Raw genomic sequence first — 14,081 nt, forward strand, 5'->3', positions numbered from 1 at the left:
TGCCGTCTGGCTAACCTTTTTAACGATTACTTCAAATTTGACATAATCTTTGATCCAGGATGCAAAATTAAACTGCTGGAAGTTTATACGATGTTCTTCAAAACCCGCTACAACGAATCAGATTCATGCACTTGGCGGATATTATGTGGCTGCAACAACTGTAGAGATTTAAAGAAACTTAACTTTTACAACTGAAACACGAACGTTGAACCTCCCAATCACTGGGTTTTATGCGAACACTTGGATTAGTCCTAAATCCTTTGTTATTATATTATTATTAATGATTTCCTCAATGAACACCTTCAAAGGGCAAATCGGTTAATTTTTTCTGCTAAACAGAATGTCGAAACTGATCGACTTACATTAAATGACCAATACGAAGCGTAAAAAAAAACAGAATTGTGACATTCGACCAGAATGGAAAAAATGCAATCTCTGCAGTTTAGTGATTTTAGCAGCGAGCCTTCCGAGTTAGTGATTTTGAAGGATTAAGGACGTTATTCGAACGATTGAACAAAACGTGAAGGTTGAAGGATTCGGAAATTGCTAAGTTTTAAATTTTCCAAGTGATTACGTAACATTTCTGAGAAACGTCAGAAACGGCCATTTTGGCAGAAAAGTTGAAGAAAAACAGAACAACATTAGTTGCGATTGCGAGAAGAAAGGAAATTGTGGTTAAGAAACGACAACAAATCACGGAGCTGACAGAGAACGTTCCGAGTTGCAACTATGATGTCGCTACAATAGTTGCAAGGCCGTTGCGAACAACGGTGAAGGGTGGAAGACAGCCTTCCGGATTACGGAGAAATCAAGATTATTGTGCTTGATTCAGTGGATTCAAGAATCCGGATGGGTTTCGGGACTGAAACTTTTATCCTTTTATATAAACTTTTAGCTTCTTGTCATGTCCTGAATTGAATTTAATTAACAACTGGATTCATTTTGATAAGGATGAGAAGCTAGGAGTTGGGGGAAAGGGTTGATCCATCTTCGATGGAGATGATGATTTTTATCTACTGAACAAAAACAATAGTAATATAATAAAAAGTAGTAGCCCTGTTTTTAGGAGTGACCTCGTGGTCTGGGGATACTGAGACCCAGCCATGAGCTGACTATTTTTGCATGTAATTAAGTTAATTTGAGTGTTTTGACCGAAGCCGAAAGCAGTAACGTTTTTGTCGACCCGATGTTAGAAAAGACCACCGAAAGCACTGGCTTGGTAGAGACGGTGAAAAGCATATAAAGCTCTGTTTAGACGTTAGCCAGTCGTCTTAGGACTTAGTTTTATTTTCCGTCGATATGTATCTTCCGGGCGAATGTTACATACATGTTTTTATGGCGCTCCTGGGTGATATTCTTTTTTAACATCATGACCGGCAGAACCGTTAACGAGCACTCCGCGCCGAGCTGATGCTAACATTAACGCCCTTAAAAGGCCTAAACCGCTGGGGTGGAAGGGTAGTTCGGAACGCGGAAGCCTTCCGGATTACCGTGAATAGCTTTTTAACTTAGTTAAGACCGAAAATTCACGAATCAGGAAGTGTGGGGGGATCGGCCATTCCCTCGTTCCCTGAGAGGTTTGTGACAAAAACACTTAAAGATATAAGTAAAACCAAACAAAAAGTAGTATAGTACCCAAGAAAAACAAAACAAACATAAAAAGTATCCGAAAAAACCAAGAACAGTAAAAAAAGTAAAAAATCAGTAGAAAGCATCCCCCCAGACAAGATGTGATTCAACCCCCCCGTTTGTTGTTGATAGATATATTGTTGTTACAGGCATTTATATCAGTCAGAATTGTTATGATCATTTTTGTAGCCGTTTGTAAGGCTTGTACTGTAGGGTTACTTGATCATTTAAGCACCTTAATTCGGATATTAAACAAACCCGGAGGGGTATAGTATTACTAATATTATTACCAATACAGCCTATATTAATAGTCTTATATCGTTTTTCAGTCAAAAACAACGAAAACAGACCGGTTTTTAGGGTCAAAATAGCGATACTTTGATTCCCCCACAAGTCGCGATTTTTGACATATCGATATTTTTTGAAACGGAAAAAAGCGCTAAGTTAGTGTGTTACATTGTAACTGCACTACCATAATAGATAGAACCGGTTAAGTAAGTTTACTCCAGAAGTGGTTGGAACTATTTTGGTACCGAAAACCGAAATTTTGTGATTTTTGAGAAAACGAAACACTATAAATTCAGAAAATTTTTTGAAATTTTTGAGTTAGAACAGTGAAAACAGTTGTTCGGACAACGTCCACTAGTGAATCTACAGGTTTTAAAACCCGCTACCCGAAAGCCTTCCGGGTTGCAGAGAAATCGAATTTAACGTGTTTGATTTGGTGGATTCATCAATCCGGAGGGGTACAGGTAGCATAGTTTTTCGCAAATTTTATCAACTAAAGCGTTTTAGATCGGGTCCTTTGCATTGAACTAGAAGAGTGTAGGCCTTCTGAGCTCGGATCAATAATTTTTAGGTCGAAAAGACCAGATTTGCAGAAAAAGTTAGGCGGAACCTATAAGAGATAAATTTTTTGAGTTTAGAAAAAAGACTATTTGGTTAATAACTTTGGAACTACTGGGCATATCGAGTTGATCTTGGTACCAATAGATCAGAAATTAGCTGAGCTTAATGATAGGGATAAAAGTTTTTCGGAAAATAAAGCGCGAAAATTTTTTGAGATTGTTTTTAGCAAATTCACCTTCACGTTTTATAAATTTCTTTTAGAAAAGCCCTTATACCCCTACCAAAAGGTAATAGCGGTTGACCAAAATAACTTTAGGCTGTCCTAGACCAAAAGTGAAGGCTAAAGGCACAGCAAAACCTTAATCGAGCCGAAGTTAGGCAAGCGACAAGACCCTTCACCGTTAGTGTGAACTGTAAAATATGAGGCTTAACTTCAATCCGGAAGGGTCTAGGAAAGTAATACATACCCTTCCTAGTTAATTGAAAAAGCAAAATTGCATCGGAGAAGGTATCCGGAGGGGTATAGGTTGAAAGAAGGAAATCTCCGACAAGCTACTTTTACAAAACCGGAGGGCTCCCAATCCGGGGGGGTCAAAATTTTTTCAAGTTAGGAGGGGTCCGAATCCGGAGAGGTCTTATAGTTGCTAATTCGGAGGGGTCCAAATCCGGAGGGGTCTAGTATTGACTAACTCAGAGGGGTCCCAATCCGGAGGGGTCTAGATTTTGTTAGTCCGGAAGGGTCCTATTTGTGCCAAACCGGAGGGTATTATTTTATTAAAGGACTTAGGTAGACGGAAGAAAGACTAAAGTGAGAGGTATTAGGTTATTAGCACACAGGCTAGGTATCAGTGACTGCACTGGTAACTTGCCTTTCAATAAGAACCAGACCAAAACAAAACAGGTCCGAACTCGGATATTCGCGACACTAAGTCTATATTAAAAAGAGCAAGACTCATTGGTGTGGATTGTAACATAATACGTTTTTGTGAAAAGTGACTGCCCTGAGGATTTTAGTAAGTCTAGCTCGGGCAGTCCGAAGGCAGATAGGTAACACAGTACTCGGTGGGTGCAATAGACGCCCACTTGAGAAAATTACTGCCTTCAAAGTTTTGTCTGTTTGGTGCAGTACCGAGCAGGGAAAGCTTTTTCTTTAAAAGACAAGTTCGACTATTGTACTGCGACCGACTAAGAGTACATTACACATACGTTTTTTAATAGAGGTATTCATATTCTGTCATTATATATATATTTTTTTGTTTTTGATTTTAAATCTACATAAACTGTGCTTGATTGGGTAGTGAGTACACTATCTTTTAAATCGACTGATAACATCATATTGTGCTAGTACTCAAATCTTACGACCGATAATCGGTTAGTGTGAATAAATTATATACAAACTGTACTCTGACAACAAACAGGGATTCGTGGTCACTATTTTATAGAATCTTGTGAAGTTTTTTGTGTTGTGTCATTATTATTGGCTCTCAAACTATAAGGTCACTAGCAATCGAATTGAGTGTATAGGTATTAGGAAGTGACAAATTGAGAATGAGTCTAGACAAGTCAAGGATACCTAAACGGGGTAACAGCTCTAGGAGATTCATACCTAAAAAGCAAAGAAGAACAATGACCGATCCTTTTGTGGATTGGATCAAACGAGCCCGGACCAACAAAGGGGAGACGGTTTCAGGCAGAATGGTTAAAACGAGAAGTCAGAAGACCTCAGAAGAGCGAAAAGAACTGTTAGAAGTGGAGGTCAATACGGACCATGCCATGGACGACAACCAGGAAGTACATGGACTGGAAGGGAGAGGCAGAAGGCGAGTGAATCTACTCCGGTAAAACAAGGCCATGATTTTGCCACTTCCACTGGGACATTGGATCGAGAGGAGATGTCGGAACTGTCCGACATCTCGACTGAAATAGCGGCAACTAGAAGATCTCCGACAGACAACACTATGATGGCAGGCGGAACTGAGAAACAAACAACGTCATCATCGTTCTCAGAAAGAATGAAGAACACCTTCGGAAACATCTTTCCATTCACCATGGGAGGAGGCGCAGGAAACGAAGGTGAATCCCAGGAGGAAGAGGACGAAGAAGAGCCAGTGGACTTTGGGTCTCAATTCGGCCTCAATAGTTCGACCCAGGAGAATGAGGCATACGTTGGAAGAGAGACTGGAACCATGGACGAATTTGGTGTGGTGAGAACGATAAGCAAAGAGGCGAACACACCGGGCCAGTCAAGAGACTTCGCGATTATGACAAATTCAGAGCTGCAAGCTGGGGAGAGTAGAAATAGAGAGCTAGGCAACGCATTGGCGGATAATGAGGTAGATGATGAAAAGACGTCGAGGCAGAGAGTCAAGGCCCGGATCTCGACCAGCACGAACCTACCTGGGACCGACAGGGCTACACCACCACTAGTGACGCCACTCGTGGACAACGGGACAGCACTAGAGGAAGCCTTAAACAACATAGTGGACAGTTTAGGAGAACAAAATGAACAGATGTCCATAAGAATGAGTGAACTAGAAAGAGCAGTTCACATTGAAAGAGAAAGTCTGCGGGAAGAAATTAACCGCAATAGACAAGAAGTTGGCAGGAGCGAAAAACGCTTGAAAGAAAGAACGGACGAGCATATGGCGAAGAACTTGTCGCGAACGACAAGAGAGGGGGAACAGCGAGAGTTACGCTTAATAGACGACATGGAGAAGTTAAGAATTCAGCAAGAGCAGTCTTTTGGGACTCTTGACACAAAGATAGGTTGGACGGGCTACTAAGCAGCAAGAGTGGACCAAAAGAAGGAGAACTGAACTCGGGAGGTCCCAGCAGGGAGCCGAAGGTGAACTTCAATGAACATCAAAAGAGGAAGACGTATGGATCCACTAGAGGCAGGGGCAGTTCATCAGGCTATGCCACAAGGGGTAATGGAACATGGGACCCGAACAGTAGAACAAGTTCAACGGGGAACAGACAGACCTCTAACGAACGACCAACGCAAGGCACACATGCGACTGGGAGAAATGATTCCGGCAACAGGGGGCATGCAAGCCCGAGGAGGAGTCATGTGGGCCAAGAGGGAAACACTCACGGCGATTCGGATTGCAGGGATGCACCGTATACAGAGCCTTTGACGAGGTGTGAGGAAACTCAGGCGGGACACTCAAGGGATGCTACGGCAATGGCCACAACATTTGAACCCCTAAACAGGTCTTTGGAGACATTCCTTACAAGGTTATCCAGAACCAATGAACGCAGTGAGAAGTCCAGAAGAGTCTTTAAGAAACCAAGATGCTATAAAGATGAATTTGATGGCTGTATTGATACCTGGATAGAGGTAATGAAGCTGCATTTCGAGGAAGAGGACTTGTCGGAGAGACAGGAATGCAGTGCGCTCACCAGCAACTTGGAAGGTACAGTTCTGAACTGTGTCCTGGCCAAGAAGCAATATCAACGTGATACTGCTGAGAAAATCTTCGAAATCTTATTAAATCGTTTCGGATCAGGGGTGCAGCGGCACCAGGCAATGATGCGCTTGGAGAAACGGAGGCAACGAAAAGATGAAACGATAGACAAGTTTCTCGATGATTTGGAAATGCTGAGAAGACGCAGCCAACCGGATGAGTCAAACCGAAGGATGAACCTTGCCGTAGCCTCAAAATTCATCGATGGTTTGAAGAATGATGAACTGCGTACGATGCTAGCAACGCATTACACACCACTATCAACCAATGCCCCAACACCGGAGGAGTTGAGGCTCAAGTCAAAAGAGTATCTTTTGTTGAAACCTCCTTCGAGATCTGGATACTACAACAACAATTATGGCAATTTTAACAACGGACCAGCAAACCAAGGGAACAATTGGTACAAACCGAGGGATGATATGGACAAGAGACGCTCTTTTGCCAATTGCAGTTCAACGGACATCATGTGTCAGCATGCCCAGCTTACAAACAAGGCATGAAAGCTATAGGCTTCAGCCTCGAGGACGAAGATGCGTCAGAATTGGACCCTGAGGATTTCATGAGAGGAGTAATTGCAAAATTTGGCCCGAGGTGTTTCTTTTGCAACTTGGAAGGTTATTTTAAATCAGATTGTCCGCAATTTTGGGATGCAGTGGCAGACATCAAGCATCCAAGATACGAGGAAGCTTTGTCAGGAGTGAAAGCCAGCAAGGCTCGACTTTTGAGTGAAGCGGAGGCACGCAGAAAGGATAAACCTCAAGAGCTGGCGGCAAAGAAAATGCAAGCGGTAACAGAGGAGACACGTGAACCGGAACCAGCAACTGCGGCTGATGACTTCAAGATCGATTATAGGGCAGCCGCGAGGGATGCTCTAAATAGAGTGCAGCAGGAACTGGTGACGAAAGAGATCGAGCAAAAAGTGAAACTTGAACTGGAAAATGAAAAGCTTACGGAGCAACTGAATACCTTCGAAGCAACGGAGTTCGAGGAGACGAAAACACCAAGCAGTTTAGATATGAAACTTAATGTGATCTCCGGTAAGAGGTTCGGCATGGCGCCGCAAGGAAACAAGATACAGTCGATAATCTCAGTGGCTGGACACCAGGTAATAAGAAATCTGAGTGAACCGTCAGAGTTCACTTTAATGCATTTGGACACATATGCAGATTATCTGAGGCAGGTGGAGCCACGCACTGAGTCGAGAGCTGTGCGAGCACTACTAACGACGGGTGGCCCTCGCATGAAGAAACTTCATGGACGCTACTTGGAGGTCTATGGGTCGTATCAAATAATGCTGAACGTGGATGGAATCAGTATCTACACCAGGACTTACATAACAACAGATGATGACCAAATGGGGCAGATCTATTTGGGTGAAGAGGAACTCAAAGTCCGCAGGATAGTCCATGACGCCATGATGGAACAAGATGCTGTACACATTGGGTATGAAGCAGATGTGATCGCACATCTGCTCGACACCAACGGAACGAAAATCGGAGTCACAGGGCTTCTGGACACAGGAGCGGTAGTGAGTGTGATGCCGATAAAAAATTGGGAAAGAATGGGCTTCACGCGGGAAGATCTGATTCCTACGAATCTCCGACTGGCCGCCGCAAATCGAGGAGCTATCTACGTAGCCGGAAAAACACCAATAACGGTCCTTCACATGGGAGGACGAGATCTTTGGATGAGCTTCCTGGTGGTAGAGAATCTGGACGACGCCGACGAATTCATCTTGGGCAGAGATTTTGTCAGGAATTTTGACGTGATGATTGACTTGAACAACGGTCTAATACGGATTAGAAGCCCGGACCGAAAGTATGTTAAGAGACCAATTAATAGGATAATAACAAACGAAAATAAGGTACCAGTTTTTTTGAATAGAAAAGTAAAATTACAACCAGGACAAGCTGTGGTAGCAATTTTTAGAATGAGAAATTTAAATTCGTTAAGTGATAGTAAACAGGTTTGCTTAGTACCGAATCCAAATAGTCAGAGTTCGGTGATTTTAGGCCGGAGCTTCTCGGTAACGCGAAACGGACTGTGAATCAGTGTGTTGTTGAACACACTGGACACCACGGTTTCAATCCAGCGTGGAAAGAAGCTTGGCTACGCTTTGCCGATGAGGACCGACTATGAGGAGACACAAAACTTGAAGAAATATAGTGTGAAAGACTGTCCTTATCATGCCAATAAAGATAAAATTTTAAAGAGGAATAATGAATTAAAATCTGTTTATAAATTGTTGTCAATGAGATCCGAAACGGACGACGGCTTATCAAGCTGCTCGAATTTTCCGGAACGCCCCTTGTCATATGAACTAGAATCTGACAAACCGGTTCTGCCAGAGATAGAACATTTAAAAGCGAAAATAGGTGAGGGAGATTTCAAAAAATTGCGGGATCTCCTAAATCGGAACGCAGATGTATTTTCAAAACATAAGGCGGATATCGGTTGCTGTAATTTCGTCGAACACGAAATTGAACTAGAAGAGGGCGCCGTTCCCCATAGGGAAGGCGCAAGGCGAATGACGCCACACAAATCGGAAGCGTGCCGAGCGCAAATAGAAATGTTGCTTGAATACGACATGATAGAACCCTCGAAATCGCCGTGGGCTTGCGGGGTAGTAATGGCGAAAAAGAAAGGGGGCAGCTTAGATTTTGTTGCGACTTTCGTTACTTGAACGCGGTAACGATAAAAGATGTGTACCCGATACCGCGAATAGACGAGAGCCTATCTAAGCTTGGTGATGCCAAGTTCTTCACCACATTGGACTTAGGTTCTGCCTTCTGGCAGGTCCCTCTGCGGAAGAAGGACAGAGAGAAAACCGGATTCGCGTGCGAATTGGGATTGTACCACTGGAAGAGGATGCCCTTCGGCTTGTGCAATGCAACGGCCACTTTTCAAAGACTGATGGCTCAGGCTTTGACGAGAGTGACCAAGAAGTACGGGAATCTCGTGATGTGTTACGTGGATGACGTAGTCATAGCGACACCGACCCTGGAAGACCACATTGATAGGCTCGATGAGGTCTTTGGATGCATGAAAAGAGCAGGATTGAAGTGCAAACCATCGAAATGTGAAATCCTTAGGGATTCGATAAAATACCTGGGAAGAATGGTGGATAGGCATGGTGTCAGGCCGGACAAGGAAGCAGTGGAAGCAGTGTTGACATAGAAAGCCCCCAGAACGGACACACAGCTCCTGAGCTTCCTAGGGTTTGCCAATTACTACCGAGAATTCATAAAAGGATATGCGGACAAGGTGTATCCGATGCAGAAGCTGATGCGCAACAAGGGGAAAAAGTTCGAATGGAACGATGAGGCACAGGTTGCTTTCGAGAACATAAAGCGGGAACTGTGCGAAGCGCCAGTGCTGGGCATGTCTACAGAAAAGGGCATGTATGTTCTCGACACAGACGCATCGGTGGTGGCCATCTCAGGAATCTTGCATCAAGAGCAAGAATGGAACGGAAGAACAGTTCTCCGTCCCATTGCATACGGCAGCAAGGTCTTGAGTGACACAGAGATGAAATATGGCGCACCAAAAGCAGAAATGTTTGCAGTAGTCACCTTCGTGGAGAAGTACCGCGCATACTTGGGGAGCGCTCCCTTCAAGTTACGCGTGGACAACAGAGCGTTATCCTGGTTGAAGACCTACTCGATGAATCAGAGTTATATTGGTAGATGAATAGTAAGATTGGATGGCTACCATATGATAATCGAACATAGGATGCGTGATAAACACCAGAATGCTGACAGCCTCAGCAAGAAAACTGAGTTCTATGAAAGATTGGAGCAGAAGCAGGCCAATCAGGCGGAAATAAAGGAGGGATTCTCGTTTCTGGACAAAGAAACGTATGAAGCGCTACCCTTAACGAGGTGGTTGGATAAGTCTGGACATCCAATTCCAGGGCAACCTGAGTTACCTGTAGAGAAAGCAGCCGAGATAAAGATCCTATCCAAGGGGGACCCGGTCCCCTTGGATCTGTTGCTGCGCTCGAACCTGGTCTAGCAAGAACTCTCCCGCATGAAAATAAACAGCCTCTCATTATTGGATAAAACGGTGCAAGTCACACCGCAAGTGATGTGGATGCTGGGTGGATTGTTAGAAAGAGAAGTGACCAGAGATGACCCCGAGTGGACAGCAGCAGTGGCATCGCTAACAGTCAGTGAGAAGGTGAAGATCATGCCGTCCATACGACAGCACGAAGAGAACGAGAGGGATTGTAGGACAATAGTTCAGCAACTAGTATCCTCAATACCCCAAGAGATTTTAACCAGTACTTCTTACGGACAGAAAGAACAGGGGAGCAGCAAGCGAAAGAAAACCTCACCTTTGTGGACCAGGATAAGGAAGGTGAAAACGTTGAACAAAATCTGCTGCAAGACTATTTGTCCGGGGAGACGAATGATGAGAAGAACCAGCGATCACAATATCAACACCCGGGACAAGAAAATTTGTCCGGGGAGTCTGAGATAGACGAGAAAATTCCTGATGAGAAACAGGACCTAGAGAACAAGGTTTTGTCCGGGGAGTTCAGATGGATGCGAAGAAGTCACAGACATGATCTGGAGGAGCGTGCAGTCTCCAGCACATTCTCCTTGACGGATGACGATTCCCGAAACTCGGGAATGGACACCTATTCAGACAGGAACTCGAGCTCGGGATCAGAACTGTCAGAACTAGCGATACACACGCTACTAGTGGAAACTCGGGCAAGGGACCTGGACAGAGAGGTGTACCAGGATCCTGACAGCGATCGCTACCTTATACCAAGCGAAATAGTCTTTGACAATGCAGCGGATGACTTGGAGACAATAGCGGTATTGAAACGTTCGATAAGCCTGTTGACGCAGAAAGAGGTAGTCAGGACTGATCTTCTGCCGTTCAAACAAGAAACACAGCCGTTGGCGAAGATTTGGTGCGTTAAGATGGAAGAAGAGACACACCAGCCCATCGAGCTGAATAGTCAGATGAGGGTCATGAAGACATACTTAAAGGCGAGATACAGACTCTCGGACCTTCTAAGGGCGCAGAGAAATGATCGCATGACAAGCAACCTGAAAAGGTGGATCGAGAATGGTTCTCCGGATAAAGGGGACCTCGAGGAAGACATTTATCGCATCCTGAGACAATACTTCATTACAATAGCTGAGACAATACTTCATCAGAAGGAAGGGAGGTTATATTTGAACAAGGACGGGATTGTGGCTTGCAAGGGAAGAGAAGAAGACAAAGTCTTATACAAGTATAACGCGATAGTGTTGCCGCAACTCTATCAGACAGAACAATTATTCAGGTCGCATGATCAGATGGGCCATCAAGGGATCGACAAAGTGTATCAGAGGATCCTGAAGCGCTTTGAGTGGCCTGGAGTGAAAAAAGCATGTGAGAAATGGGTAACAGTATGTCTGTCATGCCAACAGGTCAAGGATCCAAGGAAGTTGCGATTTCCTTTACAATCGATCGAGTCGTCTGAATTCAACGAGGTGGTGCAAATAGATCACCAAAAGATATGCATGACAGACAATGGTTTTAATCAGGTGCTGGTCATGATAGATCATTTTACGAAGTATGCAGAGGCCGTGCCCTGCATAACTGCCTCGGCGGAAGAGACATGCGACCACCTGATCAATACGTTGATAGCAAGACATGGTTGTCCGATGACGTTTCAATCGGATAATAGAACAGCTTTCGTAGGAGAGCTTACGAAAGAGCTAATGAGACGCTCACAGGTCGCTCAGGCTCACTCCGCGACATACCACCCTCAGACGAATGGCTTAGTGGAAAGACAGAATAGGACGTTAGTGTCTATGCTGAGAGTATATTGTTCCAGGTACATGACCGATTGGGACAGATACCTTCCACAGGTGATGGGAGCATATAACAGCACGCAACACTCCACCACCGGAGTCAGTCCACACATGATGCTAACTGGACACGAAAAGTCTTTACCATTAACCTTCTTCTAGCCAGAGTATGAGGGAAAGAAAACGTCCCCACAGGTCTACGTGATGGATGTGATCAGACGCCAACAGGAGTTGAACGATTTGTGTAGACGAAATACTCAGCAGGCACAGGCAAGGCAGAGGAAAAGATTCGACAAGAAAGCAGCTGGTGCAAAGGCTTACTCGGTGGGAGACTACGTATGGGTATTTCAGAACGTTATACCACCGAAAGGGACAAAGAAGCTCCTAAAAAATGGAGGGGACCCTTCATGATTGCAGAGGTGCACCAGGAGGGACGCTTTTTTAGACTGAGTACTGGCCGAGCCGTCCAATACGAGAACATCAAGCCACACAATCCATCGACAGAAGACTGGTGTATACCTGCAGACATGGAAGAAGGGGATTATCTAATGATGAATCCTGCTTGTGAGGTCAATGAAAAGGGCACCAGGGAGCAGAACGATGGAAACGAAGTCGTAGAGGAAGGTACGGATACACCGCTGGACCTGGATCCAAACGAGGAGATCGAAGCGGACGATGAAACCTTACCCTACGCAGAGGAAGATTGGCAGGATCCCGAACAGATAGAGGTTCCCATGAACTTGGAACCGGATCTTCCGTTCACGATACAGACTCGTCAGAAGGACGGGACGAGACCAAGAAAGAAATACAATCCTTACGGTGACGACTTTGTAGTGGATAGGATAGATCTAAAGAAGATAGTGGAGGAAGCAGTGGGTCTACAGGAAATAACTGTGTCACAAGACATTGACAGAGTCGATGATCACCACGATGAGTGGGTTGACGACTGGTCGAAACCCGAGGTAGAATTCGACGACGAGCAACAGCAGTCATATGAACAAAACTTGAGGAACCTGTGTGTCTTAGAGTAGCTGAATGAAACTACCTCGGGTCCTGAGGAGACCAGTGTCACGATTCAAGACGTAGATCATGAAAGCATGAAATACATCAAGACCGAACGAGATGATCCTTCCTGGGCTGCCCAGGAAGGACGACTACTCATTCCAGCTTCTAACCTCGACTTGATACCCGGTATGCGATCGACGGGGACGTCGATGGATATTTTTGTCCGGGGAGTGGGGGTGGGACTTACCCACACTGAAAATTTGATAATAAAAAAATTAAGAATAGCAAGAGAAACAGGAGACTTAGAAGCAGAAACAGGCGAAGAGCCTAAGAAACCTGACATAGGCAGGGATGTTGAGTCATATTTTAACTTGCCAAATGAATATTCAAGTAACATAATACTAACAGACAGTGATTTCATACTCACATATAGAACATGTGCGATAGCAATCACAGCAGACATGAGTTTTAGGACAGCAGATTTTAAGAGAAAATACAAAAACGTGGAATTCCTTTGGAAGCAAAGACCAGGGATAGGGGGCGTAGCAGCCTTACCTCCGGCGGCGTCGCAGATACCGGGAAAATACTTATGCTTCTTGGTAACGAGGGCGACGGAGAAGCAGCACGTGGACCCAGAGAACCTAGTCTTGACCTTGACGAGGCTGAGGGACTTCCTTGTGGAAATGGACGTGAAGGAGCTCTCGCTTCCCGTGTACGATCCAAACAGAGGAAGACTGCATCCTCGGGAAAGGTACGCGCTTGTACACGTGATATTCTCTGATACGAACATACAAGTATATCTACATAAGAAATATTACTTAAGTATAGGCTGAGTGATGTGCGAGAGAGTGTTAGACCAAAGACTAAGTTGTATGTAATATGTGTTATGTTATGTGTTAGGTTATTAAGATCATGGGTAAGTAGGGGTAAGTGACCATGAACAACTAAATGACGATCTTAGGAATAGATCCAAAGTTTGGACTGTCCAATCTTAGGTCGATTTCCAAAATTTTAGAGACCAATTGATTTTAATAAATTTTAGGATAAATATCTTTTTATCTGAACTGTCTTTAAGCAAATTTTAACGATATATGTTAAGGTGAAACTGACCAGTGTGAAATTCGTGATTTCTTTTCTAGATCCTTGAAAGAATAGAATGGATAACTTCAACTTGGATGAATTGATGGACCTGGCAGAGGCATATGAAGGACCGATGATAGATGCGATCTATCGTCGGCTGATCGATCGAGACTTCGCTCTGGAGGACCCAGAGGTAGTCATGTTGCTGACCGCCCTGATCAACATCTTGGGGCACGAC

At 44.4% G+C, this 14,081-nt stretch overlaps 1 protein-coding gene across 3 annotated transcripts in view; it reads left to right on the forward strand.

Moving 5' to 3' along the window:
* The first annotated feature begins 5,962 nt into the window (after positions 1 to 5,962).
* Positions 5,963 to 14,081, forward strand: part of LOC134853331 (protein phosphatase inhibitor 2-like) — a 103,985-nt gene continuing 95,866 nt past the window's right edge. For 2 of the 3 annotated variants that reach the window (XR_010164347.1, XM_063869303.1), the window contains exon 1: positions 5,963 to 5,974. The gene's annotated coding sequence lies outside the window, so the exon portion shown is untranslated. The remainder of the gene's footprint in view (positions 5,975 to 14,081) is intronic. The other variant, XM_063869304.1, reaches the window with a different exon arrangement.

The sequence above is a fragment of the Symsagittifera roscoffensis genome, chromosome 8, assembly GCF_963678635.1.
Source record: "Symsagittifera roscoffensis chromosome 8, txSymRosc1.1, whole genome shotgun sequence".
Taxonomy (NCBI): domain Eukaryota; kingdom Metazoa; phylum Xenacoelomorpha; order Acoela; family Convolutidae; genus Symsagittifera; species Symsagittifera roscoffensis.